At 44.4% G+C, this 26,216-nt stretch overlaps 1 long non-coding RNA gene across 1 annotated transcript; it reads left to right on the top strand.

The window, feature by feature from the left end:
* The first annotated feature begins 20,282 nt into the window (after positions 1-20,282).
* LOC141277799 (uncharacterized) lies at positions 20,283-24,436 on the top strand. The gene is made up of 3 exons (XR_012329649.1): positions 20,283-20,321; positions 23,401-23,486; positions 24,325-24,436. It is a non-coding gene; the product is annotated as an uncharacterized lncRNA (long non-coding RNA).
* The last annotated feature ends 1,780 nt before the right edge of the window (positions 24,437-26,216 follow it).

The raw sequence follows: 26,216 nt of genomic DNA on the forward strand, positions 1-26,216 counted from the left end.
ATCTTGGGAAAAACAAAAATCGAGAGGACACAGGCACCCCAATGTTTACCCCCTCTCTGTTTAAAAGATCCTCGACTAGGATATAACTTAAATGTCTCTGGAGGGAAAAAATGGATAGAGATGTGGTACTTAGGTAGAGTGGAATATTATTCAGCCTGGAAATCAATGAAATATGGCCAGTTGTAACAACTCCGGAGGAGTTACGTATGATCATTCTAAGTGACAGAATTCAAAAAGAAAAAGACACATATCATAAGATATCACTTAAAGGTGGAATCCAAAATGGCTACACATGAAATAAATTACAAAACAAAAACATAGTCAAATATGTAGAAAACACGCATAAGGCTGCTAAACGGGAAAGGTGGGGAGGGGTGAGGCATCATCCAGGAGGTTGAAATTAGCAAAGATACCATTCCAAATACCAAACTGATAATCAACAAGGCCTACACGGTAGCTAAAAGAACTGCACTCAGCACACTCAAGTCACCGGAAAAGAATATATACGACTGGTAAGAATCTGAAAAAGAATTTATTGATGTCTCTCTGTACGTGAATCAAGTGGATGTACAGCAGCAAGAAACAGAGCTTTGAAAATCAGCTGTAACCAATATAGTAATAAATTGAAAAAAATAAACGACAGAGAGACAGAGAAAACCTCTTACAACTTTTCCTCAGGGATGGTGATGCAACATGGATTGAACACATCTAGACCCACAGCAGGATGAGACATAAGGCTGGAAACTGTTTGCGCTAAGAGAAATGTGAGGTTGGGTGAGGAAATGCACACCCTTTAAAGTAATACTACCTGGTACCCATTCAATGGGTCCCAAATCTGCAGGTTCAAGGGATCTTCCTACAGCTAAAACATGCATGGAAAACCCAGAGGACTGTACACCATGTGATCGGGAGATGTGTCTAAAATGCACCTCATTTATCCTCTCCTGGTGCTCCTGTTCACCATTCCAGCCACGCTACTTAGAATCTCCCCACTTGGAGAATCAGCACATTTCAACTTCTGTTTCACACATTTTGCAAATTGTGAGGAGGATGAACGGGAAGAGGGGGAACCAATGAGAGAAGAGTTGTAGGGGTTTGGACGGGCACATATCACTCTAATTTCCCATTAAGAATAAGAATTAAAGAAAGGCTCAGCCTGCCTCGCCGGAGCCAAAATAGGGCCTGAAGCAATCCTGCGGGTTTGAGGCCAGCTCACAAAAGAGCAACTTAAAAAATGGAGCTCAGGGTCACTGCAATTCACAAACCTGCAGAGTTATAAATGAAAACTAACGTCCAAAAATATGTTGAGGTAAGGCAAAGAAGAGGATCTGAATGCAAGACAGAATTGCAAGAAACAGATTTCAAGAGATAGATTGGACTCGTCTTTAACGCACATGAAAAGCGGCAGAATTTCGACAATGATGCAGTTGGCCCAAAAGGGCGTATGCGTTTTTTCCTGATTATATCCAGGAAAAAACGCATACGCACTTTATGGGCAACGAAGCAAGCAAGCAATGCAAATGTGCACAACAAAGAAGTCTCACTTCCCACCGGTCAAAAGGGCCATCCTAAAAAATTGTAAAAACCAGAAATGCAGGACAGGCCATGGAGAACAGGGAGCCTTTATACGCTGATGGGCAGTGTGTGAACTGCCGAGAGCCACTCTGGAGAAGTGTATGGTGGTTCCTAAATCATCTAAAAAACAGAGCTACAGAGCATAGGACACTTCCAATCATGGGAGTATATCTAGGGAAGTCTAAAAATCAACAAGACACAAGCACACCACAGTTTAGGGCTACTCTGTTTACAAGAACCTCAACTTCAGTACACCTTAAATATCCCAGGAAAGAGAACAATGGATAAAGAAGATGTGGTACTTATGTACAATGGAATATCTCTTCACCATGAAATCAATGTAATAAGGCTAGTAGAAGGATAAAGAGTGGATTTAGGTCCGATAATACTACTTGAAATAAGTCAAACAGAAAAAGAAACATATCATACGATATCACTTATAGACAGGGAGGTAAATATGGCTGCACAAGAAATGAATTTACAGAACAGAACCGTGTCTCACATTTAGCAACACCAACTTATGTCAGCTTAAGGGGAAAGGAGAGGTGGGTGAGGTGATGCATAAACCAGAGTTTGCAAATTAGCACAGATTCAACCTTTCAATAAACCAATAGTAATTAGACAAGATCTACACCTTGACTCAATGTAACTGGCCTCAACACACCCTATACACCGCAGAGAAATATATCTGAGGAATAAGAATCTTAAAACCCATGTATTGATATATCTCCATAAGGGAATCAAGTGTGTGTTCTAAATGTGAGACACTGTTCTGTTCTGTAATTCATTTCTTGTGCAGCCATATTTACCACTCACTCTATAAGTGATATCTTTATGATATGTTTCTTTTTTCTGTTTGACTTATTGTCAAGTAGTATTATCGGACCTAAATCCACTCTTTTATCCTTCTACCTAGCTTTATTACATTTGATTTCATGGTGAAGAGATATTCCATTGTACATAAGTACCACATCTTCTTTATCCATTGTTCTCTTTCCTGGTGGATATGTAAGGTGTTACTGAAGTGAGGTTCTTGTAAACAGAGTAGCCCTAAACTGTGGTGTGCTTGTGTTTTGTTGATTTTTAGACTTCCCTAGATATACTCCCAATGATTGGAAGGTGTCCTATGCTCTGTAGCTTCTGTTTTTTAGCATGATTTAGGAACCACCCATACACTTCTCCAGAGTGGCTCTTGGGCAGTTCACACACTGCCCATCAGCGTATAAAGGCTCCCTGTTCTCCATGGCCTGTCCTGCATTTCTGGTTTTTACAATTTTTTAGGATGGCCCTTTTGACCGGTGGGAAGTGAGACTTCTTTGTTGTGCACATTTGCATTGCTTGCTTGCTTCGTTGCCCATAAAGTGCGTATGCGTTTTTTCCTGGATATAATCAGGAAAAAACGCATACGCCCTTTTGGGCCAACTGCATCATTGTCGAAATTCTGCCGCTTTTCATGTGCGTTAAAGACGAGTCCAATCTATCTCTTGAAATCTGTTTCTTGCAATTCTGTCTTGCATTCAGATCCTCTTCTTTGCCTTACCTCAACATATTTTTGGACGTTAGTTTTCATTTATAACTCTGCAGGTTTGTGAATTGCAGTGACCCTGAGCTCCATTTTTTAAGTTGCTCTTTTGTGAGCTGGCCTCAAACCCGCAGGATTGCTTCAGGCCCTATTTTGGCTCCGGCGAGGCAGGCTGAGCCTTTCTTTAATTCTTATTCTTAATGGGAAATTAGAGTGATATGTGCCCGTCCAAACCCCTACAACTATTCTCTCATTGGTTCCCCCTCTTCCCGTTCATCCTCCTCACAATTTGCAAAATGTGTGAAACAGAAGTTTAAATGTGCTGATTCTCCAAGTGGGGAGATTCTAAGTAGCGTGGCTGGAATGGTGAACAGGAGCACCAGGAGAGGATAAATGAGGTGCATTTTAGACACATCTCCCGATCACATGGTGTACAGTCCTCTGGGTTTTCCATGCATGTTTTAGCTGTAGGAAGATCCCTTGAACCTGCAGATTTGGGACCCATTGAATGGGTACCAGGTAGTATTACTTTAAAGGGTGTGCATTTCCTCACCCAACCTCACATTTCTCTTAGCGCAAACAGTTTCCAGCCTTATGTCTCATCCTGCTGTGGGTCTAGATGTGTTCAATCCATGTTGCATCACCGTCCCTGAGGAAAAGTTGTAAGAGGTTTTCTCTGTCTCTCTGTCGTTTATTTTTTTCAATTTATTACTATATTGGTTACAGCTGATTTTCAAAGCTCTGTTTCTTGCTGCTGTACATCCACTTGATTCACGTACAGAGAGACATCAATAAATTCTTTTTCAGATTCTTACCAGTCGTATATATTCTTTTCCGGTGACTTGAGTGTGCTGAGTGCAGTTCTTTTAGCTACCGTGTAGGCCTTGTTGATTATCAGTTTGGTATTTGGAATGGTATCTTTGCTAATTTCAACCTCCTGGATGATGCCTCACCCCTCCCCACCTTTCCCGTTTAGCAGCCTTATGCGTGTTTTCTACATATTTGACTATGTTTTTGTTTTGTAATTTATTTCATGTGTAGCCATTTTGGATTCCACCTTTAAGTGATATCTTATGATATGTGTCTTTTTCTTTTTGAATTCTGTCACTTAGAATGATCATACGTAACTCCTCCGGAGTTGTTACAACTGGCCATATTTCATTGATTTCCAGGCTGAATAATATTCCACTCTACCTAAGTACCACATCTCTATCCATTTTTTCCCTCCAGAGACATTTAAGTTATATCCTAGTCGAGGATCTTTTAAACAGAGAGGGGGTAAACATTGGGGTGCCTGTGTCCTCTCGATTTTTGTTTTTCCCAAGATATACGCCCATGAGTGCAAGTGCCCTATGCTCTGTAGCTCATTTTTTAGATGCTTTAGTAAACACAATACACTTCTCCAGAATGGCCGTTGGCAATATACATTTCCACTATAAGTCTCACAGGGCTCCCTCTTCTCGTTGCCCTGTCCTGCATTTCTGTTGTTTACGCTTTATGAGGATGGCTCTTCTGACTGATGCGAAGTGATATCTTTTGTAGTATTGACTTCCAGTGCCCACCTGTTTGGTTGGCTAAAAAAGTGTATGCCCTTTTCTTGAATATATACAGAAAAGAACGCATACACCCTTTTTGGCCAACTGCAATGTTGGCAATGTTCAGCTCCTTTTCTTGTGCTTAATGGCGAGTCCTTTCTACCTCCTCAAATCCCTTTCCTGCCATTCTCCCTTGCTTACAAGTCCTTTTCTCTGACTTTCCTCAAGACATTTTTCAGTGATGGATATTTTCAACTCTGCAGTTTTGTGAATTTTACTGCCCCTGAGTTCCATTGTTCAACTTGTGTTTATGGGAACTGGCCACAAAGCAGCAGGATTTCCTCAAGCCCTATACTGTTTCCATGGGCAACCCTAGCCTTTGGTCAATTCGTCTTCCTGATTGGAAATTAGAGTGACATGTGCCTGTCTGAACACCTAGGACTTGTCTCTCATTGTTCCTCATCCTTCCGCTTCATCCTCTGGACAAATTCCAAACTGTACGCAACAGGATGTTGACAGTGCTGACATCTCCAAGTGGGGAGACTGTTAGTAAAGACGCTGGAGGGGTGAACCCGAGCACCAGGAGATGAGGAGATGAGATGCCTTTTCCAAACTCTTCCCGATCAGATGGTATACCATCCTCTGGGTGTGACAGACATGTTTTAGCAGTAGGAAGAGTCCCATTCATGTAAGGAGAACACCAGGGCTTTTTCAAAATCAGTGTCTCCCCGAAACCCAAACTGGGGAAGTTTTTAAGCTACGGCTACACATATGTTCATTAAGGGCCTTGGGAAGTAGGCAGAGTCCAAACTTTAGATGATTGAAGTCTTCAGGGTCAGAAGCACTCACCACCAGCTTCCCTTAGGCTACACTTTAACTGTCATTGATAGATGATGTCAATAAAAATATCTATTCTTTTTCAGATTATTTCCCCTTATAGGTTATTGCAAAATGTTGAGTGTAGTTCCCTGTGCTATACAGTAGTTCCTTGTTGATGATCTATTTTATACATAGCAGTGTGTATGTGTTAATTCCAAACTGTTAATTTATCCCTCCTCCCACCTTTCCCCTTTGGTAATAATAAATTATAAGATTTTATACTTCTCAGAAATGGGGGAGCTGAAAGAGAGGTATCATTTTCAATGGAAAAGCATTTAAAACAAGATTGAAGGTTTAACCAAGATTATTAGATGTACATCCTTGGAAAGAAATCACTTCATTTCTCTAATATTGACCTGACAAATAAGACAAACCTTTTCACTGAACTTGCTTATAAAAAGTGATGGAAATATCAAATGGAAGTGTTAAAAACATCTTATTTTACCCGAGCCTTATACACTGTTCTATGTTAACTACAGTTTGGCTCACACATCTGTTCATTGAGGTTACAATAGTCTCAATTTCTGTTACTGATCCTCCAGAGTGGACCCCAACAAGTGTCCCCCTGCCCAGTGTCATTGGGGCCAACAGATCGAGACTGAGTTTGGTTCACAAGCAAAGGAAACTTTATATTTTGATCAGAGAATGGAGAGGTGAGAGCATGCACTACCCCGTGGGCTGTGGGCTGGGCTGCTGTGTAGAGATCCTGTCAGAGTCAGTGGGAGGGAGGGAGGCGGCGGAGCTCTCGAGGGCCGGGTTGGCTGTAGCTCAGGCTCTATATCGTGGAGTCTGCACTGGGCCCCAGGAGCTGAGGTGTCGACCCAGCCATTCTGCACTAGGAAATCTGGTCTGAAGTGCCGGGTGTGGAACCTCTGCATGCGGGACCCTAGGAGCACGTGAAATTAGACAAAGCACAAAGGATAAAAAAGGTTAGACTTGACTTTATTGCCCAGATTCTATTTTTATCTCCCAGGGATTTTTAATGGGCTTTGCTGGGGACAAACCCCTCCTCTGCCTTTTGTCCCGTTCCTCATTCTTGGAGTGCTGAGGGTGCAGACCCTTCTTCTGTAACTGCTGAGTGCTGAGTTGGGAGCCCTCATACCCTGGGGCGAGGGTCAGAGCTTCTCCCCAGCAGCCTCCCGGTGACGTTGATTGTCCCCAGGACCCCTGCCTCCCTGCTCGTCCACCTGAGCACCAGCATTGGAAGTGTTATAGATTCTAATGACCTTTAAGGGTCCAGGAAAGAGATGTGCAGAGACGCTGTGGGGGCCGGTTTCACCCCGCCCCACATTTGTTCGGCCACCTTAGGCTGACCGTTTCTGCCAGCCTAGATGCTCTGACCAGTAGTCTGCGCTTTCTTCAATTAGGCCCCTGAATTAACGTACAAACAGCACCAGGTGTCAGAGCCCTGCCCGCTCAACTCCCAGACAGTCCAGGGTCAGTGGTGATCAAGGACCATGATGGCCACTGAGTCAACAGCCTTTTGAAGTAAACAGGAGTCCAGCCGGTCTTATTGGCCACCATCATCACGGTGTCTGTAGGCTTTTCTATGGTGACAGTGTGGTATACTGTTCCCCCGCCAAGATTATTAGCTCCCCTCTGGGTGCAGTAAGTCCTGCAAGCAGTAGTCTACTCTTTTGTTACACACTCTTGTTGTTTTATGAGAGAAACTCCAGGTCAAGTGATGTTCACACGAGTCGTCATGGTGCCCTGTTGCCCCCGGTTATCTCTCTGGATGTTGGAGTTGGAGGGCCTCCTCACTCGAGGTCGGTGTGCCCACGGAGCGAACCCTGCAACTTCAGGGCATGGTTGGTGGTTAGGATCACCACGTGGGGTCCTTTTCCCTTAGGAGGGAGGTGGCCTTTTGGGCTGCTGATTTCCAGGTTTTTAGATACCGCCAGTATCTTGGCCAGATGTGGCAGTGGGCCAAGCCCCTTAGTGACCGTAGTTTATCCTACCTGGATGGCATTCTTGCATTGTTCCATTTCAAGTGGTCCCAGTTTTTGCACTAATTCTCCAATGGCGATTCACCTTTCACCGGGAATGTAAAGGTCAAAGGGTTTAGCTAAATTAGGGAGTTCCAGGGCAAGGGTCTGAATTGACTGCTCTTTCCATTCTTGAAAGGCCACTTCTGGATTCTATTCAAAAGGATCATCATCTTTTCCTTTCAGTGTTTCATATAGAGGCCCAGCTAGTAGACTGTAGTTAGGGATCCAGAAGCAGCAAACCCTGGCCTCCCCAGGAACCCCTAAGCTGTCTTCTAGTTTTAGAAAGGGGTAAGGCTGAAAATGGTTTCTTCCCTTTCCTGGGATGGGCTTCTCTGACCTTCTGTGAGAATGAAGCCCAGGCAGGTCACCGCAGTCTGTGATATTTGAGCTTTTTCTTGGACAACTTCTATCCTTTATTGGCTTGGTAGTTCAGAGGCCTCCTTAGTAGGGCTGGTGATCAGAATGTCGTCTGCATATTGAAGGAGGGTTTCCTTTTCCAGAGGTAGAACTTTTAGGTCTTTAGCTAAGCTTTCCCCAAAGATGGTGTGGGAATTTTTGCACCCTTGGGGCCAGACGGCCCGGAAGTATTGTTTTAGTTGTATGTTGAGTCCTGCCACTCACAAGCCAAAATTTCTTGTGACTCTGGGACTAATGGAATACAAAAGAAGGCATCATTGAAGACTAATACAGAATACCATGTCCTGGTGGTTGGTAGAATGACCAGCAGGGTGTAGGAATTAGGAGCAACTGGAGGTATATCCTCGGTGGCTTCACTGACTGTCCTGACATCCTTTACCAGGTCCCCAGCAGCCCATGGGGCTCTCGTGGTCAGACCAATCCCAGAATATGGAGCTCACCTGGGCAGGTACCCCACCCCCACCCCAGCCCACGGGGCTCTCGTGGTCAGGCCCCTCCCAGGATACAGAGCTACCCTTGCAGGTACCGTGGCAGGGCTGGGCACACAGGAACCGTGCACATAGCCCTCATTGCAGAGCACCCCCAGCTCACCTGTCGCTCAGAGCTGACACAGAGCACCTCAGAGCAGGACTTGAACTAACAAACAGCAGCTGCGACAGGTCTGTGACCCTGGGCATCACTCCGTGAGGCCTCCCTCCACCTGGTCTTCCAGAGACTTCCACTGCACCCGGGGCACCAGGCCTCTGTCTCCAACCACCACCCACCCCTCCTCTCCCTGACTCCTGGGTTCCTCTCATTAGGAGAGGGTTTTCTTGAAGTTGTCTCCCACTCATGGGCCAGATAAAATGATTAGAAAACAAGCCAAAGCTGCAGCCCCTTGTCTATCCTGACTCTCAGGAGCCCACACCTGTTCCTTGGACCTGGCCGGTTCAGCAAGTTCCATTTTCTGCAACTGTGAGCCCCTGAGGGGTGATGATTGGCTGACCTGGGCAGCCTTACCGTGCCGGCCAGCCCTCCCCAGGTGTGCCTGGGTTGAGATCAATATAAATACCACTCCAGGCAGCAAGAGCCCCTGCAGCCGTGCCTGACGCCATTTTCTCTGCCCTGTCAGCAGTCTCGGGGCTGGGCTGGTGGGAGGGAGTGAGAGGCCACGGCTTTGTGGGTGGCCCAGTGTGAGTGGGGCTCTGCTGGACTTTCTGCAGCAGTTGCCAGGCTGCCACCTGCTAAAGAAGAGGATGTGTCACCCATACCTGCTGCTGGAATTTCTCCCTGGGCAGAGGTGAGGAAGGAAAAAAGCAGTGGGGGCAGGGACAGGACGGGTATCTCAGGCAGGGAAATGGAAATCTTCCAGAAGAGCACCCAGGGCCAGGACCATCCTGGCTGGCCTGCAGGCACCAAGTCGGCCGGCATGCTGTCACTCGTGTGGCTCTATGGCCCTTCCTCTAGGCTTTCAAGTCCTTGTATATATTCAGGTGTTTTACCTGGGACGGGTGGGAATAGTTCAGCAGCAACTGGCCTGGGGCTCAGCTCACGTTTACTCACAGATGCCTCGGCACGGTGCCCCAGCTTTGCAATGAGGACGCTTGTTGCGTGGGGGCTGCTGGCTGAATGGGAGACGATTCCCCACCACTGACCAACTTCAGAATTGTTTACAACTGGAGCAAGTGCCCTGATACGGTTTTCCTCTGTGTAACTGGTGGGTTCTGTGTTTTTTTTCTCTTTTTCGTTTTTGGTTCAAGGTAGATTTTATTCCTCTTTTTTGTATTTACAGATATAAGCATGGAAATAATTTATTCATATAAATACATGTATGTGCAGGGAATAATTGTTTTTTCTGTTTTATTTTTTAAATTTTATTTCTTTTTAATTTTGAATTTTATTTTATATTTTTATACAGCAGGTTCTTATTGGTTATCTATTTTATACATATAAATGTATACATGCCAATCCCAGTCTCTCAACTCCTCCCACCACCACCCCCCCAACAGCTTTCCCCCCTTGTTGTCCATACGTTTGTTGTCTACATCTGTTGCTCTATTTATGCCTTGCAAAATGGTTAATCTGTACAGTTTTTCTAGGTTCCACATATATGCATGAATATACAAGATTTGTTTTTCTCTTTCTGACTTACTTCACTCTGTATGACAGTCTCTAGATCCATCGACGTCTCTACAAATGACCCAATTTCATTCCTTTTCATGGCTTAGTAATATTCCATTTTATATATGTACCACAGCTTTATGCATTCGTCTGTCTGTGGGCATTTAGGTTGCTTCCATTACCTCGATATTGTAAATAGTGATGCAATGAACATTGCGGTGAATGACTCTTTTTGATTTATGGTTTTGTCTGGGTATATGTCCAGTACTGGGATTGCTGTATCATATGGTAATTCTATTGTTAGTTTCTTAAGAAATTCCATATTGTTCTCCATAATGACTGTATCAATTTATATTCCCAACAATAGTGGAAGAGGGTTCCTTTTCTCCACACCCTTTCCAGCATTTTTTGTTTGTAGATTTTCTAATGATGCCTATTCTACCAGGTGTGAGGTGATACCTCATTGTTGAATCCATTTCGTTGAGCAAGGGGTAGGCTCTTGTCTATTACATATTTGGCTTATGGAACGGTATCTGTGCTAATTTCAAACTCTGCTTTTATGCAGCACCCCAACTCACCTTCCCCCTTAAGCAGGCATAAGTTGGTTTTCTAAACTTGAGACCCTGTTCTGTTTTGTAATTCAGTTCATGTGTAGCCAAGTTCACATTCCGTGTATTAGTGATACCTTATGATGTTTCTTTTTCTGTGTGACTTATTTCACTTAGAATCATCGTGCCTCAATCCACTCATTATGCTGGTACGGGCCTGGTGACATAGATTTCATTGCTGAGTGGTATTCTGTTGTACATAAGTACCGCAACTTCTTATCCATTATTTGCTCTCTGGGATATTTAACTTGTGCCGCTAGAAGAGATTCCTGTAAAAAGAGCCGTCCCAAATTTTGGGGTTGCTGTGTCTTTTTGATATTAATTTCCCTAAGCTATAGGACCATAAGTGGAAGTGCCCTAGGCTCTGTTGCTTTGTTTTTTAGATGTTTCAGGAAACACCATACACTTCTCCCGAGTGTCTGTTGGCAATTTACATCCCGCCCATCAGCATAACAAGGCTCCCAGTTCTCCATGGCCTGTCCTGCCTTTCTGGATTTTACACTTTTTTCAGATGGCCCTTTTGACCGGGGGGAAGTGAGACTTCATTGTAGTGCAGATTTCCTTTGCAAGCTTGCTTGGTTGGCCAAAAAGGGCGTATGCGTTTTTTCCTGAATATATTCAGGAAAAAACGCATACGCCCTTTTTGGCCAAGTGCATCATTGTGGACGTTCTGCCTCTTTTCCTATGCTTTCAATGCAATTCCAGTCTACCTCCTGAAATCGGTATCCTGCAATTCTGCCCCGCTTTCAAGTCCTCTTGGCAGCCTTACTTCAGTATATTTTTGGACGATAGCTGTCATTTATAACTCTGCAGGTTTGTGAATTACAGTACCCCTGAGCTCCTTTCTTCAACTCGCTTTCTTGTGAGCTGGCCGCAACACCGCAGGATGGCTTCAGGCCCTAATCTGGTTCCGGCACGGCACGCTGAGCCTTTGGTTAATTCCTCTTCCTGGTGGGAAATGAGAGTTAAATTTGCCCGTCCAGACACCTCCAGCTAGTCTCTCATTGGTTCTCCCTATTCCTGTTCATCTTCCGCAGAAATTGCAAACTGGGCCAAACAGGAGGTTAAAGGGACTGACTCTCCAAGTCGGGAGAGTGTTAGTAAAGCGTCTGGAATGTTGCACCCGAGTACCAGGGAGGAAAACTGAGACATATTTGAACACGTCTCCCGATCACACGGTTGATCATACTCTGGGTTCCACATGCATGTTTTAGCTGAAGGAAGAATACCTTAAACCTGGAGAGTTGAGACCCGTGTAATGGGTACCATGCAATATGACTTCAAAGGGTCTTCATTTGCTCACCGAACCTCTCCAATCCTATCACTGCTGCGTTTATGCCCCTGTACACACGCTTGATTCTCTTTCGGAGACATAGCAATCCATAGGTTTTAAGATACTTACTAGTCAGGTACATTCTTAGGCGTTTAATATGGGGTGTTGAGTCCATTTCGTTGAGCAAGGAGTAGCTCTTGTCTATTCCATATTTGGCTTAAGGAACTTTATCTGTGCTCATTTCAATCTCTGGTTTTATGCAGCACCCCAACTCACCTTTCCCCTTAAGCAAGCATAAGTTGGTTTTCTAAATTTGAGACCCTGTTCTGTTTTGGAATTCAGTTCCTGTGTAGCCAAGTTTACATTCCGTGTATTAGTGATATCTTATGATGTTTCTTTTTCTGTGTGACTTATTTCAGTTAGAATCATCGTACCTGAATCCACTCATTATGCTGCTACGGGCCTGATGACATAGATTTCATTGCTGAGTGATACTGCATTGTACGTAAGTACCACAAGTTCTTTATCCATTTTTCACTTTCTGTGATATTGAACTTGTACGGTAAACGAGGTTCTTGTAAACAGAGGCGTCCCAAACTTTGGGTGGCTGTGTCTTTTTGATTTTAATTTCCCTAAGCTATAGGACCATAAGTGGAAGTGCCCTAGGCTCTGTTGCTTTGTTTTTTAGATGTTTCAGGAAACACCATACACTTCTCCGAGTGTCTGTTGGCAATTTACATCCCGCCCATCAGCATAACAAGGCTCCCAGTTCTCCATGGCCTGTCCTGCCTTTCTGGATTTTACACTTTTTTCAGATGGCCCTTTTGACCGGGGGGAAGTGAGACTTCATTGTAGTGCAGATTTCCTTTGCAAGCTTGCTTGGTTGGCCAAAAAGGGCGTATGCGTTTTTTCCTGAATATATTCAGGAAAAAACGCATACGCCCTTTTTGGCCAAGTGCATCATTGTGGACGTTCTGCCTCTTTTCCTATGCTTTCAATGCAATTCCAGTCTACCTCCTGAAATCGGTTTCCTGCAATTCTGCCCCGCTTTCAAGTCCTCTTGGCAGCCTTACTTCAGTATATTTTTGGACGATAGCTGTCATTTATAACTCTGCAGGTTTGTGAATTACAGTGCCCCTGAGCTCCTTTCTTCAACTCGCTTTCTTGTGACCTGGCCGCAACACCGCAGGATGGCTTCAGGCCCTAATCTGGTTCCGGCACGGCACGCTGAGCCTTTGGTTATTCCTCTTCCTGGTGGGAAATGAGAGTTAAATTTGCCCGTCCAGACACCTCCAGCTAGTCTCTCATTGGTTCTCGCCTATTCCTGTTCATCTTCCGCAGAAATTGCAAACTGGGCCAAACAGGAGGTTAAAGGCGCTGACTCTCCAAGTGGGGAGAGTGTTAGTAAAGCGTCTGGAATGTTGCACCCGAGTACCAGGGGACGAAAACTGAGACATATTTGAACACGTCTCCCGATCACATGGTTGATCATACTCTGGGTTCCACATGCATGTTTTAGCTGAAGGAAGAATACCTTAAACCTGGAGTAGTTGAACCCGTGGAATGGGTACCATGCAATATGACTTCAAAGGGTCTTCATTTGCTCACCGAACCTCTCCAATCCTATCACTGCTGCGTTTATGCCCCTGTACACATCGCTTGATTCTCTTTTCGGAGACATAGCAATCCATAGGTTTTAAGATACTTACTAGTCAGGTACATTCTTAGGCGTTTAATATGGGGTGTTGAGTCCATTTCGTTGAGCAAGGAGTAGCTCTTGTCTATTCCATATTTGGCTTAAGGAACTTTATCTGTGCTCATTTCAATCTCTGGTTTTATGCAGCACCCAACTCACCTTTCCCCTTAAGCAAGCATAAGTTGGTTTTCTAAATTTGAGACCCTGTTCTGTTTTGTAATTCAGTTCCTGTGTAGCCAAGTTTACATTCCGTGTATTACTGATATCTTATGATGTTTCTTTTTCTGTGTGACTTATTTCAGTTAGAATCATCCTACCTGAATCCACTCATTATGCTGCTACGGGCCTGATGACATAGATTTCATTGCTGAGTGATACTGCATTGTACAGTAAGTACCACAAGTTCTTTATCCATTTTTCACTTTCTGTGATATTGAACTTGTACTGTAAACGAGGTTCTTGTAAACAGAGGCGTCCCAAACTTTGGGGTGGCTGTGTCTTTTTGATTTTAATTTCCCTAAGCTATAGGACCATAAGTGGAAGTGCCCTAGGCTCTGTTGCTTTGTTTTTTTAGATGTTTCAGGAAACACCATACACTTCTCCCGAGTGTCTGTTGGCAATTTACATCCCGCCCATCAGCATAACAAGGCTCCCAGTTCTCCATGGCCTGTCCTGCCTTTCTGGATTTTACACTTTTTTCAGATGGCCCTTTTGACCGGGGGGAAGTGAGACTTCATTGTAGTGCAGATTTCCTTTGCAAGCTTGCTTGGTTGGCCAAAAAGGGCGTATGCGTTTTTTCCTGAATATATTCAGGAAAAAACGCATACGCCCTTTTTGGCCAAGTGCATCATTGTGGACGTTCTGCCTCTTTTCCTATGCTTTCAATGCAATTCCAGTCTACCTCCTGAAATCGGTTTCCTGCAATTCTGCCCCGCTTTCAAGTCCTCTTGGCAGCCTTACTTCAGTATATTTTTGGACGATAGCTGTCATTTATAACTCTGCAGGTTTGTGAATTACAGTGCCCCTGAGCTCCTTTCTTCAACTCGCTTTCTTGTGAGCTGGCCGCAACACCGCAGGATGGCTTCAGGCCCTAATCTGGTTCCGGCACGGCACGCTGAGCCTTTGGTTAATTCCTCTTCCTGGTGGGAAATGAGAGTTAAATTTGCCCGTCCAGACACCTCCAGCTAGTCTCTCATTGGTTCTCGCTATTCCTGTTCATCTTCCGCAGAAATTGCAAACTGGGCCAAACAGGAGGTTAAAGGGACTGACTCTCCAAGTCGGGAGAGTGTTAGTAAAGCGTCTGGAATGTTGCACCCGAGTACCAGGGGAGGAAAACTGAGACATATTTGAACACGTCTCCCGTTCACACTGGTTGATCATACTCTGGGTTCCACATGCATGTTTTAGCTGAAGGAAGAATACCTTAAACCTGGGTAGTTGGAACCCGTGTAATGGGTACCATGCAATATGACTTCAAAGGGTCTTCATTTGCTCACCGAACCTCTCCAATCCTATCACTGCTGCGTTTATGCCCCTGTACACACTCTTGATTCTCTTTCGGAGACATAGCAATCCATAGGTTTTTAAGATACTTACTAGTCAGGTACATTCTTAGGCGTTTAATATGGCGGTGTTGAGTCCATTTCGTTGAGCAAGGAGTAGCTCTTGTCTATTCCATATTTGGCTTAAGGAACTTTATCTGTGCTCATTTCAATCTCTGGTTTTATGCAGCACCCCAACTCACCTTTCCCCTTAAGCAAGCATAAGTTGGTTTTCTAAATTTGAGACCCTGTTCTGTTCTGTAATTCAGTTCCTGTGTAGCCAAGTTTACATTCCGTGTATTACTGATATCTTATGATGTTTCTTTTTCTGTGTGACTTATTTCAGTTAGAATCATCATACCTGAATCCACTCATTGTGCTGCTAAGGGCCTGATGACACTAGATTTCATTGCTGAGTGATACTGCATTTGTACGTAAATACCACAACTTCTTTATCCATTTTCACTTTCTGCTGATATTGAACTTGTACTGTAAACGAGGTTCTTGTAAACAGAGCGTTCCCAAACTTTGGGGTGGCTGTGTCTTTTTGATTTTAATTTCCCTAAGCTATAGGACCATAAGTGGAAGTGCCCTAGGCTCTGTTGCTTTGTTTTTTAGATGTTTCAGGAAACACCATACACTTCTCCCGAGTGGTCTGTTGGCAATTTACATCCCGCCCATCAGCATAACAAGGCTCCCAGTTCTCCATGGCCTGTCCTGCCTTTCTGGATTTTTACACTTTTTTCAGATGGCCCTTTTTGACCGGGGGGAAGTGAGACTTCATTGTAGTGCAGATTTTCCTTTGCAAGCTTGCTGGTTGGCCAAAAAGGGCGTATGCGTTTTTTCCTGAATATATTCAGGAAAAAAACGCATACGCCCTTTTTGGCCAAGTGCATCATTGTGGACGTTCTGCCTCTTTTCCTATGCTTTCAATGCAATTCCAGTCTACCTCCTGAAATCGGTTTCCTGCAATTCTGCCCCGCTTTCAAGTCCTCTTGGCAGCCTTACTTCAGTCTATTTTGGACGATAGCTGTCATTTTATAACTCTGCAGGTTTGTGAATTACAGTGCCCCTGAGCTCCCTTTCTTCAACTCGCTTTCTTGTGAGCTGGCCGCAACACCGCAGGATGGCTTCAGGCCCTAATCTGGTTCCGGCACGGCTACTGCTGAGCCTTTGGTTAATTTCCTCTTCCTGGTGGGAAATGAGAGTTAAATTTGCCCGTCCAGACACCTCCAGCAAGCCTCTCATTGGTCCTCGCTATTCCTGTTCATCTTCCGCAGAAATTGCAAACTGGGCCAAACAGGAGGTTAAAGGGACTGACTCTCCAAGTGGGGAGAGTGTTAGTAAAGCGTCTGGAATGTTGCACCCGAGTACCAGGGTAGGAAAACTGAGACATATTTGAACACGTCTCCCGATCACATGGTTGATCATACTCTAGGGTTCCACATGCATGTTTTAGCTGAAGGAAGAATACCTTAAACCTGGGTAGTTGAAACCCGTGGAATGGGTACCATGCAATATGACTTCAAAGGGTCTTCATTTGCTCACCGAACCTCTCCAATCCTATCACTGCTGCGTTTATGCCCCTGTACACATGCTTGATTCTCTTTCGGAGACATAGCAATCCATAGGTTTTAAGATACTTACTAGTCAGGTACATTCTTAGGCGTTTAATATGCGGTGTTGAGTCCATTTCGTTGAGCAAGGAGTAGCTCTTGTCTATTCCATATTTGGCTTAAGGAACTTTATCTGTGCTCATTTCAATCTCTGGTTTTATGCAGCACCCCAACTCACCTTTCCCCTTAAGCAAGCATAAGTTGGTTTTCTAAATTTGAGACCCTGTTCTGTTCTGTAATTCAGTTCCTGTGTAGCCAAGTTTACATTCCGTGTATTACTGATATCTTATGATGTTTCTTTTTCTGTGTGACTTATTTCAGTTAGAATCATCATACCTGAATCCACTCATTGTGCTGCTAAGGGCCTGATGACATAGATTTCATTGCTGAGTGATATTGCTTTGTAAGTAAATACCACAACTTCTTTATCCATTTTTCACTTTCTGCGATGTTGAACTTGTACTGTAAACGAGGTTCTTGTAAACAGAGGCCGTCCAAACTTTGGGGTGGCTGTGTCTTTTTGATTTTAATTTCCCTAAGCTATAGGACCATAAGTGGAAGTGCCCTAGGCTCTGTTGCTTTGTTTTTTAGATGTTTCAGGAAACACCATACACTTCTCCCGAGTGTCTGTTGGCAATTTACATCCCGCCCATCAGCATAACAAGGCTCCCAGTTCTCCATGGCCTGTCCTGCCTTTCTGGATTTTACACTTTTTTCAGATGGCCCTTTTGACCGGGGGGAAGTGAGACTTCATTGTAGTGCAGATTTCCTTTGCAAGCTTGCTTGGTTGGCCAAAAAGGGCGTATGCGTTTTTTCCTGAATATATTCAGGAAAAAACGCATACGCCCTTTTTGGCCAAGTGCATCATTGTGGACGTTCTGCCTCTTTTCCTATGCTTTCAATGCAATTCCAGTCTACCTCCTGAAATCGGTTTCCTGCAATTCTGCCCCGCTTTCAAGTCCTCTTGGCAGCCTTACTTCAGTCTATTTTTGGACGATAGCTGTCATTTATAACTCTGCAGGTTTGTGAATTACAGTGCCCCTGAGCTCCTTTCTTCAACTCGCTTTCTTGTGAGCTGGCCGCAACACCGCAGGATGGCTTCAGGCCCTAATCTGGTTCCGGCATGGCACGCTGAGCCTTTGGTTAATTCCTCTTCCTGGTGGGAAATGAGAGTTAAATTTGCCCGTCCAGACACCTCCAGCTAGTCTCTCATTGGTTCTCGCTATTCCTGTTCATCTTCCGCAGAAATTGCAAACTGGGCCAAACAGGAGGTTAAAGGGACTGACTCTCCAAGTGGGGAGAGTGTTAGTAAAGCGTCTGGAATGTTGCACCCGAGTACCAGGGGAGGAAAACTGAGACATATTTGAACACGTCTCCCGTTCACATGGTTGATCATACTCTGGGTTCCACATGCATGTTTTAGCTGAAGGAAGAATACCTTAAACCTGGATAGTTGAGACCCGTGTAATGGGTACCATGCAATATGACTTCAAAGGGTCTTCATTTGCTCACCGAACCTCTCCAATCCTATCACTGCTGCGTTTATGCCCCTGTACACATGCTTGATTCTCTTTCGGAGACATAGCAATCCATAGGTTTTAAGATACTTACTAGTCAGGTACATTCTTAGGCGTTTAATATGCGGTGTTGAGTCCATTTCGTTGAGCAAGGAGTAGCTCTTGTCTATTCCATATTTGGCTTAAGGAACTTTATCTGTGCTCATTTCAATCTCTGGTTTTATGCAGCACCCCAACTCACCTTTCCCCTTAAGCAAGCATAAGTTGGTTTTCTAAATTTGAGACCCTGTTCTGTTCTGTAATTCAGTTCCTGTGTAGCCAAGTTTACATTCCGTGTATTACTGATATCTTATGATGTTTCTTTTTCTGTGTGACTTATTTCAGTTAGAATCATCATACCTGAATCCACTCATTGTGCTGCTAAGGGCCTGATGACATAGATTTCATTGCTGAGTGATATTGCTTTGTAAGTAAATACCACAACTTCTTTATCCATTTTTCACTTTCTGCGATGTTGAACTTGTACTGTAAACGAGGTTCTTGTAAACAGAGCCGTTCCAAACTTTGGGGTGGCTGTGTCTTTTTGATTTTAATTTCCCTAAGCTATAGGACCATAAGTGGAAGTGCCCTAGGCTCTGTTGCTTTGTTTTTTAGATGTTTCAGGAAACACCATACACTTCTCCCGAGTGGTCTGTTGGCAATTTACATCCCGCCCATCAGCATAACAAGGCTCCCAGTTCTCCATGGCCTGTCCTGCCTTTCTGGATTTTACACTTTTTTCAGATGGCCCTTTTGACCGGGGGGAAGTGAGACTTCATTGTAGTGCAGATTTCCTTTGCAAGCTTGCTTGGTTGGCCAAAAAGGGCGTATGCGTTTTTTCCTGAATATATTCAGGAAAAAACGCATACGCCCTTTTTGGCCAAGTGCATCATTGTGGACGTTCTGCCTCTTTTCCTATGCTTTCAATGCAATTCCAGTCTACCTCCTGAAATCGGTTTCCTGCAATTCTGCCCCGCTTTCAAGTCCTCTTGGCAGCCTTACTTCAGTCTATTTTTGGACGATAGCTGTCATTTATAACTCTGCAGGTTTGTGAATTACAGTGCCCCTGAGCTCCTTTCTTCAACTCGCTTTCTTGTGAGCTGGCCGCAACACCGCAGGATGGCTTCAGGCCCTAATCTGGTTCCGGCACGGCACGCTGAGCCTTTGGTTAATTCCTCTTCCTGGTGGGAAATGAGAGTTAAATTTGCCCGTCCAGACACCTCCAGCTAGTCTCTCATTGGTTCTCGCTATTCCTGTTCATCTTCCGCAGAAATTGCAAACTGGGCCAAACAGGAGGTTAAAGGCGACTGACTCTCCAAGTGGGGAGAGTGTTAGTAAAGCGTCTGGAATGTTGCACCCGAGTACCAGGGGAGGAAAACTGAGACATATTTGAACACGTCTCCCGATCACATGGTTGATCATACTCTGGGTTCCACATGCATGTTTTAGCTGAAGGAAGAATACCTTAAACCTGGAGTAGTTTAAGACCCGTGGAATGGGTACCATGCAATATGACTTCAAAGGGTCTTCATTTGCTCACCGAACCTCTCCAATCCTATCACTGCTGCGTTTATGCCCCTGTACACATGCTTGATTCTCTTTCGGAGACATAGCAATCCATAGGTTTTAAGATACTTACTAGTCAGGTACATTCTTAGGCGTTTAATATGCGGTGTTGAGTCCATTTCGTTGAGCAAGGAGTAGCTCTTGTCTATTCCATATTTGGCTTAAGGAACTTTATCTGTGCTCATTTCAATCTCTGGTTTTATGCAGCACCCCAACTCACCTTTCCCCTTAAGCAAGCATAAGTTGGTTTTCTAAATTTGAGACCCTGTTCTGTTCTGTAATTCAGTTCCTGTGTAGCCAAGTTTACATTCCGTGTATTACTGATATCTTATGATGTTTCTTTTTCTGTGTGACTTATTTCAGTTAGAATCATCGTACCTGAATCCACTCATTATGCTGCTAAGGGCCTGATGACATAGATTTCATTGCTGAGTGATACTGCATTGTACGTAAGTACCACAAGTTCTTTATCCATTTTTCACTTTCTGCTATGTTGAACTTGTACTGTAAACGAGGTTCTTGTAAACAGAGGCGTCCCAAACTTTGGGGTGGCTGTGTCTTTTTGATTTTAATTTCCCTAAGCTATAGGACCATAAGTGGAAGTGCCCTAGGCTCTGTTGCTTTGTTTTTTAGATGTTTCAGGAAACACCATACACTTCTCCCGAGTGTCTGTTGGCAATTTACATCCCGCCCATCAGCATAACAAGGCTCCCAGTTCTCCATGGCCTGTCCTGCCTTTCTGGATTTTACACTTTTTTCAGATGGCCCTTTTGACCGGGGGGAAGTGAGACTTCATTGTAGTGCAGATTTCCTTTGCAAGCTTGCTTGGTTGGCCAAAAAGGGCGTATGCGTTTTTTCCTGAATATATTCAGGAAAAAACGCATACGCCCTTTTTGGCCAAGTGCATCATTGTGGACGTTCTGCCTCTTTTCCTATGCTTTCAATGCAATTCCAGTCTACCTCCTGAAATCGGTTTCCTGCAATTCTGCCCCGCTTTCAAGTCCTCTTGGCAGCCTTACTTCAGTCTATTTTTGGACGATAGCTGTCATTTATAACTCTGCAGGTTTGTGAATTACAGTGCCCCTGAGCTCCTTTCTTCAACTCGCTTTCTTGTGAGCTGGCCGCAACACCGCAGGATGGCTTCAGGCCCTAATCTGGTTCCGGCACGGCACGCTGAGCCTTTGGTTAATTCCTCTTCCTGGTGGGAAATGAGAGTTAAATTTGCCCGTCCAGACACCTCCAGCTAGTCTCTCATTGGTTCTCGCTATTCCTGTTCATCTTCCGCAGAAATTGCAAACTGGGCCAAACAGGAGGTTAAAGGGACTGACTCTCCAAGTCAGGGAGAGTGTTAGTAAAGCGTCTGGAATGTTGCACCCGAGTACCAGGGTACGAAAACTGAGACATATTTGAACACGTCTCCCGATCACATGGTTGATCATACTCTGGGTTCCACATGCATGTTTTAGCTGAAGGAAGAATACCTTAAACCTGGGTAGTTGAAGCCCGTGGAATGGGTACCATGCAATATGACTTCAAAGGGTCTTCATTTGCTCACCGAACCTCTCCAATCCTATCACTGCTGCGTTTATGCCCCTGTACACATGCTTGATTCTCTTTCGGAGACATAGCAATCCATAGGTTTTAAGATACTTACTAGTCAGGTACATTCTTAGGCGTTTAATATGCGGTGTTGAGTCCATTTCGTTGAGCAAGGAGTAGCTCTTGTCTATTCCATATTTGGCTTAAGGAACTTTATCTGTGCTCATTTCAATCTCTGGTTTTATGCAGCACCCCAACTCACCTTTCCCCTTAAGCAAGCATAAGTTGGTTTTCTAAATTTGAGACCCTGTTCTGTTCTGTAATTCAGTTCCTGTGTAGCCAAGTTTACATTCCGTGTATTACTGATATCTTATGATGTTTCTTTTTCTGTGTGACTTATTTCAGTTAGAATCATCATACCTAAATCCACTCATTGTGCTGCTAAGGGCCTGATGACATAGATTTCATTGCTGAGTGATACTGCATTTGTAAGTAAGTACCACAACTTCTTTATCCATTTTTCACTTTCTGCGATGTTGAACTTGTACTGTAAACGAGGTTCTTGTAAACAGAGGCGTCCCAAACTTTGGGGTGGCTGTGTCTTTTTGATTTTAATTTCCCTAAGCTATAGGACCATAAGTGGAAGTGCCCTAGGCTCTGTTGCTTTGTTTTTTAGATGTTTCAGGAAACACCATACACTTCTCCCGAGTGTCTGTTGGCAATTTACATCCCGCCCATCAGCATAACAAGGCTCCCAGTTCTCCATGGCCTGTCCTGCCTTTCTGGATTTTACACTTTTTTCAGATGGCCCTTTTGACCGGGGGGAAGTGAGACTTCATTGTAGTGCAGATTTCCTTTGCAAGCTTGCTTGGTTGGCCAAAAAGGGCGTATGCGTTTTTTCCTGAATATATTCAGGAAAAAACGCATACGCCCTTTTTGGCCAAGTGCATCATTGTGGACGTTCTGCCTCTTTTCCTATGCTTTCAATGCAATTCCAGTCTACCTCCTGAAATCGGTTTCCTGCAATTCTGCCCCGCTTTCAAGTCCTCTTGGCAGCCTTACTTCAGTCTATTTTTGGACGATAGCTGTCATTTATAACTCTGCAGGTTTGTGAATTACAGTGCCCCTGAGCTCCTTTCTTCAACTCGCTTTCTTGTGACCTGGCCGCAACACCGCAGGATGGCTTCAGGCCCTAATCTGGTTCCGGCACGGCACGCTGAGCCTTTGGTTAATTCCTCTTCCTGGTGGGAAATGAGAGTTAAATTTGCCCGTCCAGACACCTCCAGCTAGTCTCTCATTGGTTCTCGCTATTCCTGTTCATCTTCCGCAGAAATTGCAAACTGGGCCAAACAGGAGGTTAAAGGGACTGACTCTCCAAGTCGGGAGAGTGTTAGTAAAGCGTCTGGAATGTTGCACCCGAGTACCAGGGGAGGAAAACTGAGACATATTTGAACACGTCTCCCGATTCACATGGTTGATCATACTCTGGGTTCCACATGCATGTTTTAGCTGAAGGAAGAATACCTTAAACCTGGAGTAGTTGAAGACCCGTGGAATGGGTACCATGCAATATGACTTCAAAGGGTCTTCATTTGCTCACCGAACCTCTCCAATCCTATCACTGCTGCGTTTATGCCCCTGTACACATGCTTGATTCTCTTTCGGAGACATAGCAATCCATAGGTTTTAAGATACTTACTAGTCAGGTACATTCTTAGGCGTTTAATATGCGGTGTTGAGTCCATTTCGTTGAGCAAGGAGTAGCTCTTGTCTATTCCATATTTGGCTTAAGGAACTTTATCTGTGCTCATTTCAATCTCTGGTTTTATGCAGCACCCCAACTCACCTTTCCCCTTAAGCAAGCATAAGTTGGTTTTCTAAATTTGAGACCCTGTTCTGTTCTGTAATTCAGTTCCTGTGTAGCCAAGTTTACATTCCGTGTATTACTGATATCTTATGATGTTTCTTTTTCTGTGTGACTTATTTCAGTTAGAATCATCGTACCTGAATCCACTCATTATGCTGCTACGGGCCTGATGACATAGATTTCATTGCTGAGTGATACTGCATTGTACGTAAGTACCACAAGTTCTTTATCCATTTTTCACTTTCTGCGATGTTGAACTTGTACTGTAAACGAGGTTCTTGTAAACAGAGGCGTCCCAAACTTTGGGGTGGCTGTGTCTTTTTGATTTTAATTTCCCTAAGCTATAGGACCATAAGTGGAAGTGCCCTAGGCTCTGTTGCTTTGTTTTTTAGATGTTTCAGGAAACACCATACACTTCTCCCGAGTGTCTGTTGGCAATTTACATCCCGCCCATCAGCATAACAAGGCTCCCAGTTCTCCATGGCCTGTCCTGCCTTTCTGGATTTTACACTTTTTTCAGATGGCCCTTTTGACCGGGGGGAAGTGAGACTTCATTGTAGTGCAGATTTCCTTTGCAAGCTTGCTTGGTTGGCCAAAAAGGGCGTATGCGTTTTTTCCTGAATATATTCAGGAAAAAACGCATACGCCCTTTTTGGCCAAGTGCATCATTGTGGACGTTCTGCCTCTTTTCCTATGCTTTCAATGCAATTCCAGTCTACCTCCTGAAATCGGTTTCCTGCAATTCTGCCCCGCTTTCAAGTCCTCTTGGCAGCCTTACTTCAGTCTATTTTTGGACGATAGCTGTCATTTATAACTCTGCAGGTTTGTGAATTACAGTGCCCCTGAGCTCCTTTCTTCAACTCGCTTTCTTGTGAGCTGGCCGCAACACCGCAGGATGGCTTCAGGCCCTAATCTGGTTCCGGCACGGCACGCTGAGCCTTTGGTTAATTCCTCTTCCTGGTGGGAAATGAGAGTTAAATTTGCCCGTCCAGACACCTCCAGCTAGTCTCTCATTGGTTCTCGCTATTCCTGTTCATCTTCCGCAGAAATTGCAAACTGGGCCAAACAGGAGGTTAAAGGGACTGACTCTCCAAGTCGGGAGAGTGTTAGTAAAGCGTCTGGAATGTTGCACCCGAGTACCAGGGGAGGAAAACTGAGACATATTTGAACACGTCTCCCGATCACATGGTTGATCATACTCTGGGTTCCACATGCATGTTTTAGCTGAAGGAAGAATACCTTAAACCTGGGTAGTTGAAACCCGTGGAATGGGTACCATGCAATATGACTTCAAAGGGTCTTCATTTGCTCACCGAACCTCTCCAATCCTATCACTGCTGCGTTTATGCCCCTGTACACATGCTTGATTCTCTTTCGGAGACATAGCAATCCATAGGTTTTAAGATACTTACTAGTCAGGTACATTCTTAGGCGTTTAATATGCGGTGTTGAGTCCATTTCGTTGAGCAAGGAGTAGCTCTTGTCTATTCCATATTTGGCTTAAGGAACTTTATCTGTGCTCATTTCAATCTCTGGTTTTATGCAGCACCCCAACTCACCTTTCCCCTTAAGCAAGCATAAGTTGGTTTTCTAAATTTGAGACCCTGTTCTGTTTTGGAATTCAGTTCCTGTGTAGCCAAGTTTACATTCCGTGTATTAGTGATATCTTATGATGTTTCTTTTTCTGTGTGACTTATTTCAGTTAGAATCATCGTACCTGAATCCACTCATTATGCTGCTACGGGCCTGATGACATAGATTTCATTGCTGAGTGATACTGCATTGTACGTAAGTACCACAAGTTCTTTATCCATTTTTCACTTTCTGTGATATTGAACTTGTACTGTAAACGAGGTTCTTGTAAACAGAGGCGTCCCAAACTTTGGGGTGGCTGTGTCTTTTTGATTTTAATTTCCCTAAGCTATAGGACCATAAGTGGAAGTGCCCTAGGCTCTGTTGCTTTGTTTTTTAGATGTTTCAGGAAACACCATACACTTCTCCCGAGTGTCTGTTGGCAATTTACATCCCGCCCATCAGCATAACAAGGCTCCCAGTTCTCCATGGCCTGTCCTGCCTTTCTGGATTTTACACTTTTTTCAGATGGCCCTTTTGACCGGGGGGAAGTGAGACTTCATTGTAGTGCAGATTTCCTTTGCAAGCTTGCTTGGTTGGCCAAAAAGGGCGTATGCGTTTTTTCCTGAATATATTCAGGAAAAAACGCATACGCCCTTTTTGGCCAAGTGCATCATTGTGGACGTTCTGCCTCTTTTCCTATGCTTTCAATGCAATTCCAGTCTACCTCCTGAAATCGGTTTCCTGCAATTCTGCCCCGCTTTCAAGTCCTCTTGGCAGCCTTACTTCAGTCTATTTTTGGACGATAGCTGTCATTTATAACTCTGCAGGTTTGTGAATTACAGTGCCCCTGAGCTCCTTTCTTCAACTCGCTTTCTTGTGACCTGGCCGCAACACCGCAGGATGGCTTCAGGCCCTAATCTGGTTCCGGCACGGCACGCTGAGCCTTTGGTTAATTCCTCTTCCTGGTGGGAAATGAGAGTTAAATTTGCCCGTCCAGACACCTCCAGCTAGTCCTCTCATTGGTTCTCGCTATTCCTGTTCATCTTCCGCAGAAATTGCAAACTGGGCCAAACAGGAGGTTAAAGGGACTGACTCTCCAAGTCGGGGAGAGTGTTAGTAAAGCGTCTGGAATGTTGCACCCGAGTACCAGGGGAGGAAAACTGAGACATATTTGAACACGTCTCCCGATCACATGGTTGATCATACTCTGGGTTCCACATGCATGTTTTAGCTGAAGGAAGAATACCTTAAACCTGGAGTAGTTGAGAACCCGTGGAATGGGTACCATGCAATATGACTTCAAAGGGTCTTCATTTGCTCACCGAACCTCTCCAATCCTATCACTGCTGCGTTTATGCCCCTT

The sequence above is a fragment of the Tursiops truncatus genome, unplaced genomic scaffold, assembly GCF_011762595.2.
Source record: "Tursiops truncatus isolate mTurTru1 unplaced genomic scaffold, mTurTru1.mat.Y mat_scaffold_95_arrow_ctg1, whole genome shotgun sequence".
NCBI classification, from domain to species: domain Eukaryota; kingdom Metazoa; phylum Chordata; class Mammalia; order Artiodactyla; family Delphinidae; genus Tursiops; species Tursiops truncatus.